The sequence below is a fragment of the Bidens hawaiensis genome, unplaced genomic scaffold (genome assembly GCF_021521415.1).
Source record: "Bidens hawaiensis isolate Kalapana, Puna unplaced genomic scaffold, B.hawaiensis_p1.1 tig00025803_1, whole genome shotgun sequence".
Lineage (NCBI taxonomy): Eukaryota > Viridiplantae > Streptophyta > Magnoliopsida > Asterales > Asteraceae > Bidens > Bidens hawaiensis.
The window spans coordinates 39312-60823 of NW_027494142.1; positions in this window are offsets into that span (position 1 = coordinate 39312).

Below are 21512 nucleotides of genomic sequence, written 5' to 3' on the forward strand. Positions count from 1 at the left end.
CATTCAACGTGATCATCCAATTGAGAATGTTATTGGTCCACTGGAGGTAGGGATTTCCACACACAGCCAAACATGGGAATCAATGATTGCATCTACTCCTGTTTTATATCCCAAATTGAACCAAAGAGCGATTTTATGGCCTTACAAAAACCAAGTTAGGTTGAGCCATGCATGAGGAATTGAATCAGTTCGAAAAGTTACAACTATGGAAGTTGGTAGAACTTCCTGAGGGTAAGAAATCATCAGATACGAGATGGGTCTTCCGGAACAAACAGAATGACAGAGGGGTTTTTGTGAGAGACAAGACTAGATTGGTAGTTTGTGAGTTTTGTCAAGTTGAGGTTCTTGATTACACAGGGAATAATGCACTGGTGGCTTGGCATGAAGCCATTCGCATTTTCTTAGCTTATGCCTCTTACATGGCTTTCACTGTTTACTAGATGGATGTCAAGATGATATTTATTTATGGAGAAGTCAAGGAGGAAATTTATATGGATCAACCACCTGGTTTTAGTAATCAAAAATACCCAAATCATGTTTAAATGTTGGATAAGGCTCTTTATGGCTTACATCAAGCTCCTCGAGCCTAGTATGCCACCTTGACTGATCATTTTCTGGAGCATGGGTACTCGCATGGAACCATTGATCAAACTTTTTTCATCAAAAGAATCAACAATGATATTATTCTAGTTCAAATCTGCGTGGACTATATCATCTTTGGGTCCCCAAATCAACAGTTGTGTATTGAATTTGAATCAGTTATGACAAAGTGATTTGAGATGAGTTCTCTGGGAGAAATGATGACTTTCTTGGGTCTTCAGGTTAGACAAAGCTCGAATGGTATTTTGCTCCATCAAGGAAAATATGTTGAAGATATGTTGGTTGATGTAGATGTCGTGCTCTAATGAAAAACATGTATTTTGAAATATTACATACCTATAACTAGTACGTGTAAGTAAGGTTGTATCCATGGGAAATCAACGGAAATTGCAAGTAAAACTCATATTTTATTAACTATTATATTAAGCGGGCAGTCGATGTCAAGTGGTTATAAAAGATATTTTAAGAACACATGATTACTTTTAGAACTTTAAACAATTATGGGAAAAGTTATTCACTTCAGGTTCAGGTAATGTGATGACCAACTAATCACAGCTTCAGATAAATTCATTGTGCAGTAATTACAAGACCTAATAGTTTGGTTGTGATGGCAAACGATACCCTATCCGAATTGTTGACACAACTGAACCCGATCTACCCAATCACCAGTTTTATATTATGAAAATTAATTTCTTTGTAATGACTAACGATTATTAGTTCAATGAAACAAGAACCTAGTCCAAAATTTTGATGTACCCAACCAGACAAGTGATACAAAATTCAATAATAAAAAACACAACTGTTTAAACAAACAGTTGAAAAAGCAAACAAGATTTAATAACAAAACTCAATTAAGTTCATAATCAATTAAGCCTAAGGAATCAGATCATAGTCAATTACACAAGACCTTATCTCAAAGTGAAGACGAAGGTTTTAGCCTGGCATCTGCATAACAATTAACTCGCTTATCTAACGAAAGGATGAAAGCATGTGATGATCTGACGAACCAAAAGCTTCAGGATGAAGACAAATCGTCATAGGGTTTCCCTTGGAACAGAAGATAGGTCGAAATAGTGGCTCAAAACTGATTATATCAAATTAAGTTTCTTTTTCCCGTTTTTAAGCACCTTCGTGTATCGCGAAGGTTTTTTGACCATCAGTTTGTGTAAAGCGAAGTAAACTGACTTCATATTCAGATTTTTCTCGTCGAGAAACCCGAAATTCATATATTATGTGTCACGCATTTTCTAGGCAGAGATATGTCCGTTTTACTAAAAGACACTATCCTAGTAAACCACCTTGTTCAGTTTTTGCTTCGGCTTTAGGTTTCTCATCCAAACCATTCCCAAATCCTTCTTAATGTAGGTTCCCAGCCGGATCTACACGGAATATCTCGTTCTACGTAGGTGCGGAATCCCTACGTAAGACGTTACGAGCGTAGAAGACGATACGAGTTAACACGATCGAACACACGTTACAATAAGCAAAGACACGTTGTATATTGCAACCGGAAACACGTGATATCAATCACTGATTACAGGACTCGTAAACATGTAAACTGATTAACTTCGTTACTAAACAGCCGTAACCTAATGCTATATAACCACGACAACTTCGCCTGGCATGTTCAGGCGAAGTTGTCACTAACTTCGCTTATCTAACAAGTTCGCCTATATCAGCGAACTTGTTAGCTAACTTCGCTTAACACAAAATACAAATCCAAACGACTCGATTACAAACACTATATACTGAACTACTGACATCATGTACCAACAGACTCCCCCTTGGCAGTAGCTTCAATCTTTATCTTCAAACACGTGTCTTGTAATCTTCAACAATCTTGTATCTTCATTTTTAAGCATGAACTCCTTCACGTACACAAACTGATACAATTCTTTGATATTTCTTCGCTTCGTCTTTCCAAGCAGGAATATAAAATATCTTCTTCTCATTCAGCACCTGCAGATCAGCTTGCGACAAGTTCACTAGATGCATCAGATCATAGACTCTCAGCAGCTCTTGTTCATCTTCGTCCTCCATTACTGCTTCAGCTGTCTCACAATCTACATACCACCACTTCAGATCTTTCAGCACATCCTTGGGCATTTGTTTCATCGGCACCTCTTTTAGACACCGGATCGGTTTATACTTCATAATCATCCAAGGCTTGCCATCTACTCTCATCCCTCTATCTTTGTCTTCAATGAGTTTTCCCTTTTGTGGTTTCAACAGCTCGAACTTCTTCTCTTTTATACTTTCCTTCCAAACAATCTTCCCAATGACTCTAGCCATGTTATCATCACTTCTGTTGATTAACCCCAATCTGGCTAAGTCTCTCATTTCACATTCTGGCAATGTATTCAATGATCTCAACATCCTCTTGAAGTATTGAACACCATCATACCTTTTAATCACAAAGAGCCTCAACTGCTCATCATATATCCAGCATATAATCCCCTTTCTCGATTCAGCATAGCCTCTAATGTTGTAACTCTTCTTAAACATAGTAGGGACCGCCGGTTTCTTCTTTTTTACAAACCATTGAGCATAGCCTTCTTTACATCTTGGCTGATCTTCCCATTCCGTCTCATCATTTCCAATCTCTTGACTCATATCTGCCTTATCGACTTCTGGAATCTCATGCTCCACATTCTCCTCTACTATCTCTCCCTCTTCTATATCATTTTCAATAACAATCTCTGCACCAATCTTCTCTATCTCATCCACCGGTAATACATCATCATCACCTACAAATTCATCATCCATCTCCTCAACGTCCACTACCACCACATCATCACCACCAGCTGCACTTGTCGACTCCCCCTGAGTTGTGGAAGTCCCAAGAGCTTGATCAGTTCTTGGCAACTCTCCACCGGCACCTTTCGATGCATTGGGATCATCGTCTCTGTCATTTCGCTTCTTAGTCCTCAGCTCATCGCCTTTACAGCTCGTCTCTCCCTGAGATGCCAAGAACTCCTTCAAAGCATCAATGATTTTGCCATGTTCTATCAGCAGGGACGACTGTATCTGATTCTCTGCAGCGAGGCGTTGAATAGCATGGGTCTGGATAAGATTCACCCTTGATTGTTCTGCCACGACCCGTTCAAGTGCTGCTATTCGTTCAGAGTCTGATAAGGTTGCATCGAAATCAAACCTCAGATGTGATATATCTTGAGTGTACTGAGGAGGGATTTCCGATGTAACCGGGACCTCAGAAGTAGGCATAGACGTAACCGCATGTGGTATCGTCACCGATAACCCTGCAGTGGCCACAACCGTCGACTCAATAAATCATGCCACGACCTCCGTTGGAGTAAGAGTTGGAGGTGGCAACGATACAATCTCCGGAGCCGATAGTTGGAATGTAGTGGGTGAGAGGCCAAAGGCAGATGAGGTAGCCACCACGGGAACGTCCGTGGCGCTTGGCCTTGTAACTTGTAATGATGAGGGAACAATAGTCATACCGGACAGTGCGTGTGGGGTGAAACGTACCACCCTTGAGCTCTCACCGGCTCCCGAACCTGCACCTGCCCGTTCCCTTCTTGATCTCGGAATCAACTGATGAACTTCTACTTCATAATCTGACTCGCTGTCATCATCAGTTCTCTTTCTTTTCCCTTGAACCCGTTCTTGGTTAACTAGAATTCGTCTCGCTTCAGCCAACTCATCATCAGAATCAGAATCAGCAACCGTTGTAGCTGTCCTAATCACATTCACACTTGAAACTTGTACATTTTCCTCTGGATCCACCCGATCCATATCAAAGAAGCCTTGACCGCCAAACGCAGCGTCAAGGTCTACATTCTCCTCCGGTGACACAACAGGAGCAGCAGGTATAGCTTGAGGTGCTCCTGCCTGTTTTGGTGCCGGGTCCCGAAACTCGTCCCCACGAGCTGGCACATACTCCGGGTTGATCAAGTACCCAAAAAGTGGAGTATGTCGAGGACGGAGCTCAGGTTTGCTCCTCGCACTGGAAGATCTGCATTGGGCGAAGATCCGTTTGCTCACACTTTCCACTTATCTAATTGGGCGACGCTGAGGTAGCATTGGAGCCACATGATTCAAGATCATCTGAATGAATCTTGGATACATAATAAATCTCTCACGCGCCACCGCTCTTCTCTGTCGATCTATCTCGTAGAAGACTATCTGACTAAAGCTGTAACGCTTATTATAAGTCAGAGCAGTCATCGCCGACTGCATGGTCGCGCCCATGCCATCAGTGCCAGCTTTTCTCCCTGACATGCATACAATCATGACATGCATGAGAAAGCGCCACTGGTCTAGTAAAAACCCCTTCCTTCTCTGAGTATCTCCCAAGGGACCAGAGTATCCCATACTTAGAAACGCACCATCACGGAATGGAGCGACGAAATCTGTCGGATCATCTCTTGTCTCATCTCCAAACCGTAAAGCCGCCCGGATCTGTTCAGATGAGAACTGAACAATCTAATTGTTGACCGTTGCTCGCATCACCGGAGGCTCGACGCGACAGTCATATTCAACGGTCTGCCAAAAATCCTCAATGTTTGGCAAGGATATCGGCAGAGTTGTGGTAATCGCGTGGAATATACGCGAGCGTAAAAGAAACGTGATGATTTCGCGGAAATCATCAACTCCGCTCGCCTCCGGGTCTAATGTTATGTACATGTTATGACCCGGGAAGAACTGTCTTTGGTTGTCTCCTCCATCATCACCGCCTGCACCGCCTGCTCCAGCTACAGCAGCCATATCTGCATCAATCAGACTAAGTTAGATAAACGTCAAAGCAAATCACAAATTCGCCTGTTACCATGAGCGAAGTTGTGATCTGTTCTGTATAGGCGAAGTTAGAGGTGGGGCGAAGTTGGGAACAACTTCGCTTCAACTTGAACTTCGCCGGATAACAGTTAAGTAAAAAGACACAGGCGAAGTTAATGATAACTTCGCTTAACCACAACATCGCCTCATATACTGTAACCTAATTAATTATTAGGCGAAGTTGAACCTTAGGCGAAGTTACGAATAACTTCGCCTAAACTGCAACTTCGCCAAATATGAAACGGCGACAGATTAGACTTTCAAACGAAACGAATTGGATCAATTTGGAGAATGTTCGGTGATAAACACATGATATTATGAAGATCTAGACGATTAAGTTGAGTATGACCACGTAAAAACATGTTTGAAAATCGGGTGTTAAGGTTTCATATAAACGAGGTCGCTAATCGGGTAGATATGACCTCTGAATAACATCAATTGACAGAGATTATACGATTCGACTACCCTACACACCTTTAATCACGGATTATAACTGAGAAAAGTGAACACAGAAGATTCGATCGATAACTTCGCTTAGGGTTACAAAAGTATAAGTTCGCTGGTTTTGTTGAAATAATGAACAGTCTGACCTTTAATATCCTTTATATAGGGTCAACGTCATACAGGCGAAGTTATGGATAACTTCGCCGGTATTAAAATTTTCAAAACAAACCCTATAATTTGAACAATTTGCAATTAAGTTTTAAAACAACCTTTAATGTGTTAAATAATACGATCAAGACCAAGTAACCAGGTATAAAATCATACAACTACATAAGTAGAAAAATTTTAAAAATAAAGTACACGGGATCAAATTTCAGTCTCGACAAGGACTACCATGTTTTAGAAAAGATCCGAACAGGAATCATACTAATTACGTGACTGTCACACAGATCCGTGTTTAGCTGTATTATGACATAAAGAAACAGGTTGTAAGCAGGTAAATGACTTAGAATGGTTTTCATCGTTTCTGTGATACGGGTTAGGTTCAATTAAGCTCAAAACTTAAGTGGGCAACAACTCAGAGAGTTTGATGCCTCCTATCTATTCTCAAAGCGTATTTGGCTTTCCCCAAGTCACCCCGAGTTGACCTCGACCCGTAGTGTCTGATTAAATAGTAATTACTCTTCGATCTTCAGACTCTTCTTCCCGTTCCCATTCTAACATCTTGATTGAGAAGTCTTAATAACACACGTTTTTTTTTTTTTTTTTTTTTTTTTTAATAAGCATTTACACAAACTTCAGAGTAGTAAATAACTGCAAGTCCCGAATCTGGATCACTGCAGTTTCTTGACACGCTATCTTCACGGGAATCAGAACACTCACGGGCTCGTGTATGACTGGGTAATCGCTTTTCTGCCTATCATTCGGAAAGATATATATGGAGACATGCACAACTCATAAGGAGTTTCCACATAAAATCGAGTAGATTTAGTTAGTATCACTTGTACTTTTATGCACCATAAAAAGCTACCATGACATACAATGACTGTTCTAAAGTCTTTTAGGCCTTATAACTTCACTAGTTAAGCACACAGAATCAGTATATCTATCACTTTCCAAGGTTGGATCAATTTTCTGTTAATCATAGTAAAGGAACTTCTTACGAAGTAGTAGACTTGAAAAATAATTTCATTTCCCGAAAAATTTTAACTTCAATCGCCCCGATCAAATTGAAGTTTTCAGGTAAACGGCTATCCTGAAGATCCAATGGATCAGCTGGACTGACCACATACGAGTATGTGTCCTTCTAATTAAGTTTGAACGACTAATTTTCAGCGACAGAAGAAAAACACATCATAAACCGCCCCGGTCACTTTCAGTCATCTGGTTAATGCCTATCCTCATATTCTACAAGTAGAAATGAGGACCAAACATATCCGAAGATATGTCCTTCAAACTGAGGCAACCGACATAATTCTAAGCGATAGTGACATTTTTTTTTTAAGTAAAGACAAAAACACGGTTACTCGGGATTGATCATCCCATTCAGCTCAACAAGGTTTTGAAAACGATATTTGTCAAACGCTTTAGTGAACAAATCAGCGAAATTATCTAACGTATCAACCTTTTCGAGCACAATCAGTTTCTTCTCAGCACAATCCCGTATAAAATGATGATGGATGTCAATATGTTTAGTTTTACTGTGTTTTACGGGATTGTTAGTTACTGAGATAGCAGCAGTGTTATCAATGCAAATAGGAGTATGAGTGAAATTCAGACCATAATCGCGCAATTGCTGTTGAATCCAAAGAACCTAGGAGCAGCAGTTGGATGCTGCCATGTATTCTGCTTCACAGGTTGAAATGGCGACTGAGGTCTGCTTCTTGCACTGCCATGACACTAATCTGCCTCCAAGAAACTGACATCCACCTGTTGTTGACTTCCGACTCTGATTGCACCCTCCATAATCAGAATCCGTGTAGGCGACCAACTCCAAGTCTCCTCCTCTCGTGTACCACAATCCCAGCTTAGGTTTGCCTTTGAGATAGCGCAATATTCTCTTCGCACCCTTCAAGTCAGATTCCTTTGGGTTTGCCTGAAAGCGTGCACAAAGACAAACAGCAAACATAATATCAGGTCTAGAAGCAGTTAAGTACATTAAAGAACCTATTATTGCCCGATATTGGGTTGGGTCCACGTCTGCATCGTTGTCTGAATCAGCACCCAATTTATGGTTGACGCAGACTGGAGTATCAAATGGAGTGATGTCCTCTATCTTGAAGCGTTTGAGAACATCATGGACATACTTAGTCTGATGAATGAACATCTCATCTTTCTTCTGATTAACCTGCAGTCCTAAAAAGAAAGTTAGTTCACCCATAGCACTCATTTCAAATCTCTTCTTCATGACGGCCTCAAACTCCAGACACATGGCGACTTTTGATGCAGCAAAGATGATGTCGTCCACGTAGACTTGCACCAGTAGAAAGTCGCTCCCTTTTCTCTTGAAGAACAATGTGCTATCGATCTTTCCTCTTTCAAACTCATTCTCAAGCAAGTAGTCGGATAGTGTTGAGTACCAGGCACGAGGAGACTGATGTAGCCCATACAGTGCTTTACTTAGCTTGTATACGTGATCAGGAAAGTCTGGGTCAGGAAAACCCGGAAGTTGCTCAACGTACACAACCTCATCGACTTTACCGTTAAGGAACGCACTCTTCACGTCTAACTGAAATACCTTCATCTCCTTATGTGCAGCAAATGCCAAAAACAATCGAATGGCTTCCAATCTTGCCACAGGAGCAAACACCTCATTGTAATCGATCCCCTCTTGCTGATTAAAAACTTTTACAACCAGCCTCGCCTTGTTCCTGATAATAATCCCTTTCTCATCTCTCTTGCATTTGAAAACCCATTTTGTGCCAATCGCATGCACATTCTTCGGTTTTGCAACCAAGTTCCATACCTCCATCTTTTTGAACTGGGCTAATTCTTCTTGCATGGCTTCGACCCACGAGCTGTCCTTGAGAGCCATTTGATAGTTCTTTGGTTCAATCTGGCTGATGAAGCAGGTGTACAAGCATTCTTTTATGATTCCTGTATCTTTAATGCTTTTGTAAACACAGGTGTGCTCATTCAAGCTTTGTCTTGTTTGTACACCGTCGGACAGATCACCTATCACATTCTCCAAAGGGTGATTTTTGTGAACTCTCGTAGTCGGAACCGCACTGACTTGCAGATTGTCTTCCAGGTTCGAAGGTAGCTCATCAATGGGTGATTGTTGTTGAGAGTGAAAGGGATTGAAGAATTCCTCTTCAGTAGAGGCAGCAGGGGTATCGACAGCATTTGACGAGGAAGGCTGACATTCATCGTACAGCGGTCTTTGCACAACATTGTCTTCCTCATCGTAAAGCATCTTCGAAGCTATTCTTTCATCTACTTCTGCACAATCCAAGTAAGGCATGTTAAAAGATTTAAAAAGTCTATCATAGTCGAAAACCCCAGCGGGTCCCGTGCTTGGTTTTGGTGATTTGTAACTTGTGATATCAGTGTTACAGACCACCTCAACCTTGCTGGTCGATGTATTAAAGACTCGTCTGTTGGGAGTCCCAACAACGTATCCGACAAAAATTCCTTCGTCGGCTACTTCACCAAATTTAGAATTTGTCTTTAATATCGAACACGGGGACCCGAATGTTTCAAGACCACTCAAGTTGGGCTTTCTCCCATGCATAAGTTCATAACATGTTTTATTCAGTCTTTTAACAGTTAACACTCTATTAAGGATATAACAGGCTGTTGCAACAGCTTCAGCCCAGAACACCACAGGAAGTTTCGAATCAGCCAGCATGGTTCTGGCTCCTTCAATTAACGTTCTGTTCTTCCTCTCAGCCACTCCATTTTGTTGCGGAGTATACGGAGAGCTGTACTGGTGTTATATTCCTTTCAGTAAGCAGAAGAGCTCCATCTGATAGTTCTTGAACTCAGACCCATTGTCACTCCTGATGTATTTAACTCTTTTTCCCTTAATATTCTCAACCTTGGTAATCAAATTTATTACCATCTGAACAGTTTCATCCTTTGGCTTCAGGAAATATACCCAAGAGTATCGAGAGAAATCATCAGTGATCACCAAGCAGTAAGATGTTCCACCTAGGCTTTTTGCATTAACGGGACCAAAGAGATCCATGTGAAGTCTAGGGTACTGACTATTGAATTAACCTTCTTGGTGTGATGGGATTTCTTGTGTTGCTTTCCCTTTTTGCACGATAAGCATTGGTCTTCAAAGTTGAAATTCTTCAAGGGAACACCAAGCACAAGCCCATTCTTGACAATGTAGTTCATTTTCCGAAGATGAATATGCCCCATTCTCCTATGCCATAATTCGGACTCCGATTCAGTTGCTTCTGACAGAAGACACGATTCTTCTGTTGCCATCTCAGTCGACCTCATGTCCATAATATACGTATTCTTTTCTCTTGGAGCCTTCATAACAATCCAATCCTCTGGTATCTTGAAACCAGGATATAGCACGATCGCTTCATTCTTGGTAAAGTGCACGGTGTAATCTTTGTCACAGATCTGCGATACACTCAGCAGATTATGCTTCAGTTCTTCAACGAAATTTACTTTCTCTAACGTCATCTTTCCGTTAGTCACCGTCCCAATTCCTGTGATCCTTCCACCACTCTCTCCAGCGAAACTCACTCTTCCTCCCTGAACAGGTTTCCATTCGTGTAACAAACTCTTGTTAACCGTCATGTGCCGGGAACAGCCGCTATCCACAACCCATAGATTGTTTGCAGCCCTGTTCAACTGTTCCTGCACGATTAAAGCAGAGGATTAAAATCTGGGGACCCAAGACCTATTGGTCTTGGGTCGATACATCCCGTACTTTGGCTGTCCAAAGTTAGTATCAAAATAATTTCTGTAAGTCCTAAAAGGATACCTTCTTGTTGATTGACTATGAGGCCATCCAAACCTTCTTGAATTAAATGAATTATTACTCATTCTTTGGTTGTTAACAGGGAAAAACTGAGATTGATTTCTTTGAAAACCAGGATTAGTCCAATTTCTGAACTTTGATGAGTTTTCATTTTTACCATTATAGTGATTACGGTTAGTTCTGTTCTCAGTTTTCGAAGGACTCACACCTCTGAATCTCTGCTTCAGAGGGCAATCTGCAATTAGGTGTCCTAATTGATTACATCTGAAATAACTCCTGTGTTCAACTTTCTTTTCAATAGTTGTTTTAGATGTTGAGGCTGCATTACTGCCCGTTTGTCTCACATATGGTGGGACATACGGGTTTAGTGGAGATTTCTTTTCAGTTGTTTTATGTTTCTCTCCACCTTTTGGTAGCACTGCCTCTTCTTTTGTCTCTCTCGACTCGGATGACTTGTCCGAGTTTGATGAGACAGGACTAGGAGCAGAAATCTTAACACTCGAAACAAGCATACTTGTTTCGCCTTTACTAACTTCTGGTTCTTTAATAGTAACCTTAACCGGAACTGTCTGACCAAAATCAACATCAACAGATTTATGATTACTAGGATCAAAAGTGTAATTATGATTGTACGGTGGTGGAACTTCATGATATCCAATTCCTCCCCTTTTAACTGGGGAACCTTGATCACTAACGAGGTGATCAAGTATAGCGGAGGAATTTCTGAATTGCTCAAGTTTCCTGTTTAGTTCCACCACTTTCTCCTGGTGATCAGCTATCTGTTTATCCCTTTCAGCTATTAGTTTGGTTTTCTCTTCTAACACTTCAAAGCTAAGATCAATTACTTGAATTTTTTCAGCTAGATTTGCTTTAAGACTCCTAATATCTTTCTCACTAGCTTTTATTTTTACTTTATAACTGTTTTCTCTAGCTTTAGTGAAATGATGATCTTCTTTTAATGTTTTAAATTGAGCATCCAAACTAACAAACTGATCAGTTATAGTTGTCAATTGTTCAGACAGATTTTCACATTTAGTACAAGGGAGTTTAGTACTTACCTCGGAGAGCTGATCTGTCACATCGGCCATGAAAGCTTGATTTTCTCCAGTTACCTTCTCACTTTCTGCAGTTTCGATGTTCGCCAAATTAGCCTGTTCAAACACTTCCTCAACATGCAGATTCCAGTTGTATTCCCCATTCTATCTGGATATCATGGCTCTATTCTCATTACCACCCCCACTCTGTTGTGTAGACCTGTTTTGACTGCGTTCTACACGTTCATTTGTGCACTCCTTCGCAAAGTGGCCATTCTGCTGACAGTTATAACATCGCACCTTTGACTTGTCAAAACCCGGTCTCTCACCAACAAACTTTCTACCTGTCTTCTTCATAAACCTCTTAACCCTTCTCACAATCATCGCCATCTGCCACTGCAGATCCATCTCTTCCAGATCATCAGCATCGATCTAATCATAGTCTTCATCCAATGTTGTAGGATCAACAATCTTACCCTGAATGTAATTTTCATACGAAGCAATGAAAGATGCATAGAGAGCAAACTGCTGTTCAGCAGATTTAACACTCATGGGCATCTTTGAGTAGTTGTTGTTCGAAACACTTGGGGAAAAACTACTCTTGGTTACTTGAGGTTTAGAAGCATTTGATCCACCAGCTACAAAACACACATCACCATTCATGTTGAGAGATATATGACCTTCATATGTTGAGTTAGTGCCCGAGTCTCCTTTTGAGTAGTAAGCAGACGATTCAGACTTCGAACTTGAACTTGAGTTAACTTTTGCACCATACATTCCTGGATCCTGAACCTGATCAGTTGGTGTCTCTTTACGAACCATGTTAAGTTCAAAAGTTCTTAGTTTGTTGACTGCTGTTTCCAAGTCATAGTCGGCAAACTCTTTGTCTTCTCTCATCAAGACAGTGTACATCTCCCATTTCGGCGGGAGAGCATCAAGAAGCCTTTCAACGATCTCATCTTCTTTGTAAGTAATGGAATAGTTGCTGAGTTCGGTCATCAGATGATAATATCTAGTGATGATATCATCAAGTGATTCATTCTTCAAGTACTTGAACACCGAGAATTAGGTTTTAAGTAGTTTAATCTTTGATGCACGAATCCCCACATTACACTCAAAACGGTTTTCAAGTGCTTCCCAAAGCTCTCTAGCAGTTTTATACTTTCTGAAGGTGTGAAGAATCTCTTGTGGAAGAGCCATTGTTATCGCTGCATGAGCTTTGCTTTCAGCCTCATACATTTTCTTTTCTTCTTCTTCCATCTCTTTGTATTTCTTAATCTGATCACGACCCTCATACTCAGCAGTTGGTGGAATGTAACCATCTTGTATGCACACCCACATTTTAGCATCTTGGTACTTGACGTATTGTTCAAACCGATCCTTCCACGCTACAAAATCGGTTCCCTTAAGCATCTTCGGTGCCTTTATAGCTGAACCCGCTTCCACTTCCATCTTCACCAGTTCCGTAATGTTTATTGAAGACATCTTTCACAAAACACAAAGAAACCCGAAAAATAAAAATTTTATTTTTAACAGTACTGTAGGCGAAGTTGTGGATAACTTCGCTTAAGTCTGAACTTCGCTGATTCTAAACTTCGCTCCCCTTTTTTTTAAATTCGCCTGATTCGGCGAAGTTGTGTTTAACTTCGCTTAAGGTAAGCGAACTTGTGAGGTAGGCGAAGTTGTGGGTAACTTCGCTTGAGATAAGCGAACTTGAGAAGGTAGGCGAAGTTGTGGATAACTTCGCTTAACCTTATATCTTCGCCTAAACCCTACAAACAGTGACGTCAACTTCGCCTGATGAACACGATGGTTTTGCAGGTTTGATTTCTGGATTTTACGAGGTTTGTGAAGGTGTAATGGGTTGTTTATGATGGTGGGAGGTGAGTAGGACACAAAAACTCGGTAAACTCGTCCCGCGAATAGTCGAACGGAACGATTTCTACACCCGCGTGATAATCCCGAACCACACAATCACGAGCAAAAGCTCTGATACCAATTGTAGGTTCCCAGCCGGATCTACACGGAATATCTCGTTCTACGTAGGTGCGGAATCCCTACGTAAGACGTTACGAGCGTAGAAGACGATACGAGTTAACACGATCGAACACACGTTACAATAAGCAAAGACACGTTGTATATTGCAACCGGAAACACGTGATATCAATCACTGATTACAGGACTCGTAAACACGTAAGCTGATTAACTTCGTTACTAAACAGCCGTAACCTAATGCTATATAACCACGACAACTTCGCCTGGCATGTTCAGGCGAAGTTGTCACTAACTTCGCTTATCTAACAAGTTCGCCTATATCAGCGAACTTGTTAGCTAACTTCGCTTAACACAAAATACAAATCCAAACGACTCGATTACAGACACTATATACAGAACTACTGACATCATGTACCAACACTTAACCATTCATATATGTTTCCCTACACTTCCATCTTCTCGAGGCTTGCTTAATATTCATATGGATGGCTCTGAATAAGCTCGTTTAAGCTCAGAACACTTGTGATCATAAAAGAACTCAAAGTAATTAATTTTGTTCGCTATATATAAACAATTGAATTACATTAAATAACACATGTATACACATGATTTATATCCGACCACTCATTGGTCAAGTTTGAGATGAATGTATCGAAAGCAATTGCAACTCCAATGGCTAAAAGACCTTTACTCACATCATATTCGGATGGGCCATATATGGAGCAAACTCAATATAGATCAGTGATCGGGTCACTGATGTATCTAACTGATAGTCGTACCGACGTCATGCTTGCAGTCTTTCAATGTGCATGATATGAGGCTAATCCTAAACTCTCTCATTTAACTGTTGTTAAAAGAATTTTCAGATATCTGAAAGGGACACCAAAAGTTAGGCCTTTGATATCCTAAAAATTCAGAATTTGACTTATATGCTTTTGCTGACAGCAATTATGGAGGTTGTGATATTGACAATAAATCTATATCTGCTGGATGTCATTTTTGGGGAGATAGGCTCATCTCATGGCAATGAAAGTACAGCAAACAGTGTCGTCGTCCAATGTTGTGGCTGAATATATGGCAGCATCTGCTTGTTTCTCACAGGTGATTTGGATGCAACATCAATTGTATGATTACGGTTTGAATCACACTCCTATCTTTTGTGATAATGATGCGGCGATTTCCATTGTTAAAAATCTGGTTCAACATTCTAAAACCAAGCACATAGACATTAAAATACATTTCATAAGAGTTTGCTATGAACGGAAATTGATTCATTTAGAACAAGTTCACACTGATAATAATGTGGCAGACTTATTTACCAACACCATTGGTACATCTCGGTTTAATGTGCTTGTAGGGTTCCTAAAAGTTCTTCATTTCAATTATTGATTTTTAAATTTGAATTTATGCATACAAGTTTTCTTTATGCGGAAATTTATGGGGAAAAAGGGAAAAAAAACAAAAATAGCGTGCATGTGTTTTTATTGTTAATAAATAAATAAAAAAATGTTTCGTTGCATTGGGAAATGATATGAATCTTTGTGTGAACAGTAAGATCAATACACGTAAGGTACTATAGCAGAATCGGGCATACTCAAAATTCCATTTGTCGTTAGGCTCAGCCCAAGAGAATGAAAAGTCGGTCGGACCGTTGACTTTTTCGAAGCGAATTGAACTTGTTCTATCTGGGACACATCTTAGGTCTTGTAAATTTAATCATGTCTTGCATACGGAAAGAGGTGAAAGTTCGTGCGATACACAAGTCTGTTGGTGTTTGGTCAACCAAATAAATGCAATATTTTAATTATGAAAGTTCATAAAAGATCCAAAAAATGTTAATAAATCAACCAAAATTTAATGAAAAATTTACAAACTTAAGGGGTCGAAATTAGAACTATAGAGGTGGGGCATCATTATAAGTCCTAAAAACCTTGAATGTAAGGCATGTAAGCTCGGATGACATGTAAGTCCAACGTTCAACCTAAATGTTCGAATTTGAAAATTATTCCAAAGTTTGTATAGAGGTAAATAAATGCTCTGTCAACAAAAAGATTTTGGCCAGCATCAAGGGGTTGGAGTCAAGTTGGGGTGACTCAGTCCGGTAAAACTATAAATGAGACTTGGGGAAGTGGTTTCTAGGCTTTTAAGTGTGAGTCCCACTAGATCATATAAACCTAATTTGTATCCGGTCTTATCTCACTAAGTAAGTATTTATGACATGGGTTTAAGTGAACAACAATAATGACAATAGACCAGATCTTACAAAATATGTGTGTGTTGAAAAGTGTTCCTTGATTGAACCTAGAACATTTAATCCCGAAAAGTCAACAAAGTTGTATAAAGTTGGTTTTGTTATTAGTCTATTTTATTTTATTTTATATCATTATTATGTTGTATTTTCAAATTTTATCTTTTTATCATTGAAATGAGTGCCTTATGGAAATTGTTTTCGCTAAAAGTTTAAACTGTTGGATAGTGTTTTAAAATGGTTGTTTAACAATTTTGGCCCAAATGACTGAACCCACTAGAAGTATGTTTTGAGCCCGTTTTCAGCCCATGGGTATCGAATAGTCATGATTTAAAGATCTTTGGGTGCGTGTTATTGTCAAATCAATCTTTCAAAAATTAAAACCATCCTCTCTCTCTCTCTCTCTCTCTCTCTCTCTCTCTCTCTCTAAACCGAAGTCTCTAGAGCTTCCATCATCATCATCATCATCATCATCATCTTGTAAGGCACCGTTCCCGGTGCCCTACATTGGTGTTGAATTTACTCATAAACACAGTTCTAAATATCATAGTTAATTCAAACTTTTGCGGAAATAATAAAAGTCAACCATTCATTACAACATATCCATTACTTGTCTTTTAAACATAACAGAGAAATATCTTATTTAAACATCATGACAAATATTCTTTGGATGTCAGTCCTTTCAAATCATACCATGTGTCCTTCTCTCAAGCCAGATGCTTCAATCTATATACCTGCGTGCATACTAAAAATAGCTACGCTGAGTGAGTTCTAGTTAATCATGCAACATACAATACATTCACATACTTACTTATACATATCCAAAGATACATATTACTTACTTAACCTATTTTTCTTTCTTTCGTACATACATATGTATATACCTTCTTTCTTTCTTTCATTCTTTCTTTCTTTCTTTCATACTTTTACATTTAATCTTACTTTACATACTTAATCGTTTTAAAGAGCATTACGCCCTACTTCCTCGATTATTATTTGGCTCCGGTCCTTTCTTCCTCGAGTAATATTAGGGCTCGGTCCCTTCCTTCCTCGGATATTATTAGAATCTGGTCCCTTCTTCCTTGAGTATTATTAGGGCTCGATCACTTTCTAACCATACAACCATACCATACCTTTCTTTGTATATATTTTTTATAAACTATCATACATACTCTTTATCATCAACATACATATATCATTCGTGCATCATATTTAAAACAATCGCATCTTCTAACAATCATCTTTCCTGGCGATACGTGCAATATCCGAAGATCGTTCACGTACCGAAAAGCATTCATTCATAACTTCAGTAACTATCACATAAATCATATAAGGCATACACTTACCACTTAAGCTAAGTTTATTAACTAATCACATCGAGTATGCACACAACCCCGAAAACATAACAAGGAAAGGGGCCTAGAAACTCGCTTGTAAGCGATTCCTTTCTGAATTTACGGTTATGCCCTTTTTGAGCTCTGCATGGCTAACTGTGCATCAATTAACAAGCATCACTTAACTACAGCAAACTATAAGTCATTTCCTATTTTAATCGTTACATGACCTTATTAATTAGTTACTTATCTTTAGTTCATATTTCATATAGGTCCATATCTATCGTTTACGTACGTGTACGCCGTTTATCTTTCGTTTATTTAGAATTACATTCTAGCGTATAAGTCCTCCCTGGCGTATAAGTTACTTCCAGCGCATAAGTACATCTAGCGTATAAGTCTCTATAGCGTATAAGTCATACATATACAGCACATACATATACGTTTATGTATGCATATACGTTACATGCACACATATACGATGCATACGTTCATATACATACATGGTACACGCCTACTTATACGTTTGCATGCATACACGCTGCGGCATATACTTATACGGCGCAAACTTATGCGCTACATAGACTTATACGGCGTATAAGTTTAGTCAACTCCTTATTATTATGTGTTTTTAAGTTTTTCTTCGATTCCGGCGCCGTAAGCCACCGTTAACCATCATGGTTGGTCGGGGTTTGATCGTTTATGATCTAGGTAGCTTCGGGGTGTCTAGATCTGAGATAAGGTGGCCCTTAAGATCGTTTTTGGTTGATTAAACACCCGAATAAAGCTAGATCTAGATTCAAACGCATCATTCGGCATCCCAGGGCTGCGGTTTCAGGTTATAATATGTTGGGTCAGCTGAGATAAACGATTTCTTACCTTCGATTGGTCTCGGATCGTTAATTATAGAGTATTTGGCTTAAATGTTTGTTTTTTATGGTGGAGGCTAACGTGTAAAATGGATGGAAATGGAAAGGATTAGGGTTTAAGAAGCATTTATACTCCCTAAGCCCATGGACCTTAGGCACATCTTCCTTTTTAAGTCCATAGTTAATTCCATCTAATTAGTCTACCATCTTTCTATCTTTATTATTATTTTATTATTATTATTCTAGTAACTCAATTTAATTTTCCAATGCAAATATTGTATAATATAATTATTCTTAGAAATTTTGGGATGTTAGAATCTTCTCATTTTTTATGCATTATTAAAGGTTGTTGGTTCTTTATCAAAGGTAAGAAAGCTTAAATCATTATGGTGTCAACACTTTTGCTATAGTATGTTTTTAAGATTTGTGTCGTTTCCATAAGTGATTTCGGTTTGATATTCTGAGAATTTTCTATTGTCATGTTGAAAAATACTGGACACAAAAACCAAGGACTCGTGCATGTTGATGACTACTGATTTTAAGTTGACCGAAAACGTTTTTGATTCACCGAAGATTTTTATTTGATGACCATAATCTAGTTTGTGTTTTATTGTTTGTTTGGTATAGATGGAGTTGATCTGATGAGGTTATGGATGATTCTTTTTGGAAATAAATTGAAGAAAAGACAACGTCAAAAGAAACAGAAAAAATAAAAAAATATATATAAAAGCCTAAATTTAGATTTTGGATTAGCCTTCGGGTTTAATTTAGATTAGCCTAAATCTAGCATCCCCCTTTCAAAAAATAAATTTTGGATTAGCCTTCGGGTTTAATTTAGATTTTAGGGATAGGTTATTAGGGGTTTAGGTTTTTTGGGTTAAGGGTTAGATATTTTTAGGTGGGGTGGGGCTTTTCTTGTACATGTGACAGTGGAAAGATAACATGAAAAGAAAAATGCATAAATATAACAGCCACATTTAAACCCGCATTTTCTTGTACATGTGTACAAACATAACTTGATAATGTTCATGAACATTAAATTCCGTGAGACAACCATAGGTTACTTTTTAGTGTGTGTGTGTGTGTATTGAACTTGCATTCAATTATAACGAAGCATGTTGTTTTACATATAAAATGTTAATGAGATTTGTTGTTTTACGTATAAAATGTTAATGAAAAGTGTCATTTTACAAGTAAAGTATTAATTTTGCTTGTAAAATCTTAAAAATTTGTTGTGTTACATGTAAAATGTTAATGAGATTTGTTGTGGTACGTGTAAAATTTTAATAAAAAGTGTTATTTTATAAAGTGTTAATAAAAATTGTTATTTTACATGTAAACTATTATTTTTTACATGTAAAATCTAAAAGAACTATTGTTTTACATGTAAAATATTAATGTGATTTTTGTTTTACGTGAAAAATGTTAATGAAAAGTATTATTTTAAATGTAAAATCTTAAAGAATTGTTGTTTTATATGTAAAATGCTAATGAAAAGTGTTATTTCCCCCCCCCCCCCCACCACCCAGCTAAAAAAACATAAACTAAACCCGATGGCTAAATCAAGATATTTTTTTTGAACGGGGTGCTAGTTAAAAATTTTGGTTTTTTTTTTACTTTTTTTTTTGTTTTATATATATATATATATATATATATATATATATATATATATATATATATTTTGAGGGTTTTTTTCTCTTACAAAAATAAAGTGATGTATGTGATTGAGTATGTACCATAAGACTAAGCGTACTGGGCGAAATGGTGGAGCGAAATCCGGCGACAAAGGGCGACTACAACCCCCCACCCCTCCAGATTTGTGGGGCGATAAGGGGGGGGGGGGAATTTTTCTCGAATGTTCCCTTATTCTTATATTATTATTATTATAATTGATCGTGATATATATATATATATGGTATTGGATCATTTCAGAAGTTTTTTTACAGCGAGAAGTGAAGGTGTAACTCCATTAATCCCAAATTTCACTCCATTTCTTATGTGTAGGTGCGTTCTGTAGGTGCATATGTATGTGTGTAGGTACATAGGTTTGAATGTGGCTCGGTACATTTATATGGTTGTAGGTAGGTTTGAATGTGTAATTAAGACATAAATACAATCAACCTACATATATGTTTGTAACATCATATATATCTATATATAGGGCTACAACACCATTACACCCCAAAAACAAAAACCCACCATTTGGTGACTGGGCGACACATGGCGCAAAACGCCCATTTTGTAGCCCCTCCACTACGCAAAGCCTAAGGATGTGGGAAATGATTAAAGGTTGGGAAATGTGTTCTCCAGTTCCCCACTTTTTTGAAGTACTCTTTTGAACATAAGTCTCTTTTTTTCTCTATATATAGGGTGTGATCAAATGAAAACTCTTTTTAAAGAGAAAACTTAAAAACTCTTAAAAAAATTATTTTATTTTATTTTTTAATTTTTTTGTAGTTTCTTTTTTACCATTATTATTGTTCAAAAAAAATCTCGTCAATATAGTGCACATGTGTATCAGTGTGCATTGCATATATGCAAGACTGATGTATTGTATTAGGTACAACACTATTGCACGTATTTGACACACACTATTGTATATATGAAATATAAGAGAAATATACAAATCGAATACACATTAGTACGTATGTATAACACAACATTAATGCACATGTGCGCTACATCGACTTTTATTTTTCTTTTATATAGTTTTTGCATATAATACAACACTACTATACATATACAATACACAAATATTGAATATATGCAATTAAACACTATTGAACATAAATATACATAGTAATGCATATATGTAATACAACAGTATCGCACAATAATACGTATGTGCATTACAACGTCTTTTTTTTCGAGTTAAGAGTAACTAAATATAAAAATAATGGAAAACACAGAAATTTGAAAATATTTTTTTATTTTTAATTAAAAATAATTTTAAAGGAGTTTTTAAGTTTTCTCTATAATGATGAGTTTTCTTTTGATCCTCTCCATACATGTGTGTGTGTGTGCAATGTATAGAATGAAAACCCATTTGAGTTGAGAAAACCCGTGAAAACCGTATATAACATCATTTTTCTTTTGTTTTTTTTACATATGTAATATATGTTGTTACATTTAATACAAAACATTGAAAATTAAAAAAAAATAGTTTTGCTATTTTTTTACAATTTTCTAAATTTTTAAAACATATTTTTTAGAACAGAGAAAATGTTACTTTACCTTTTACAT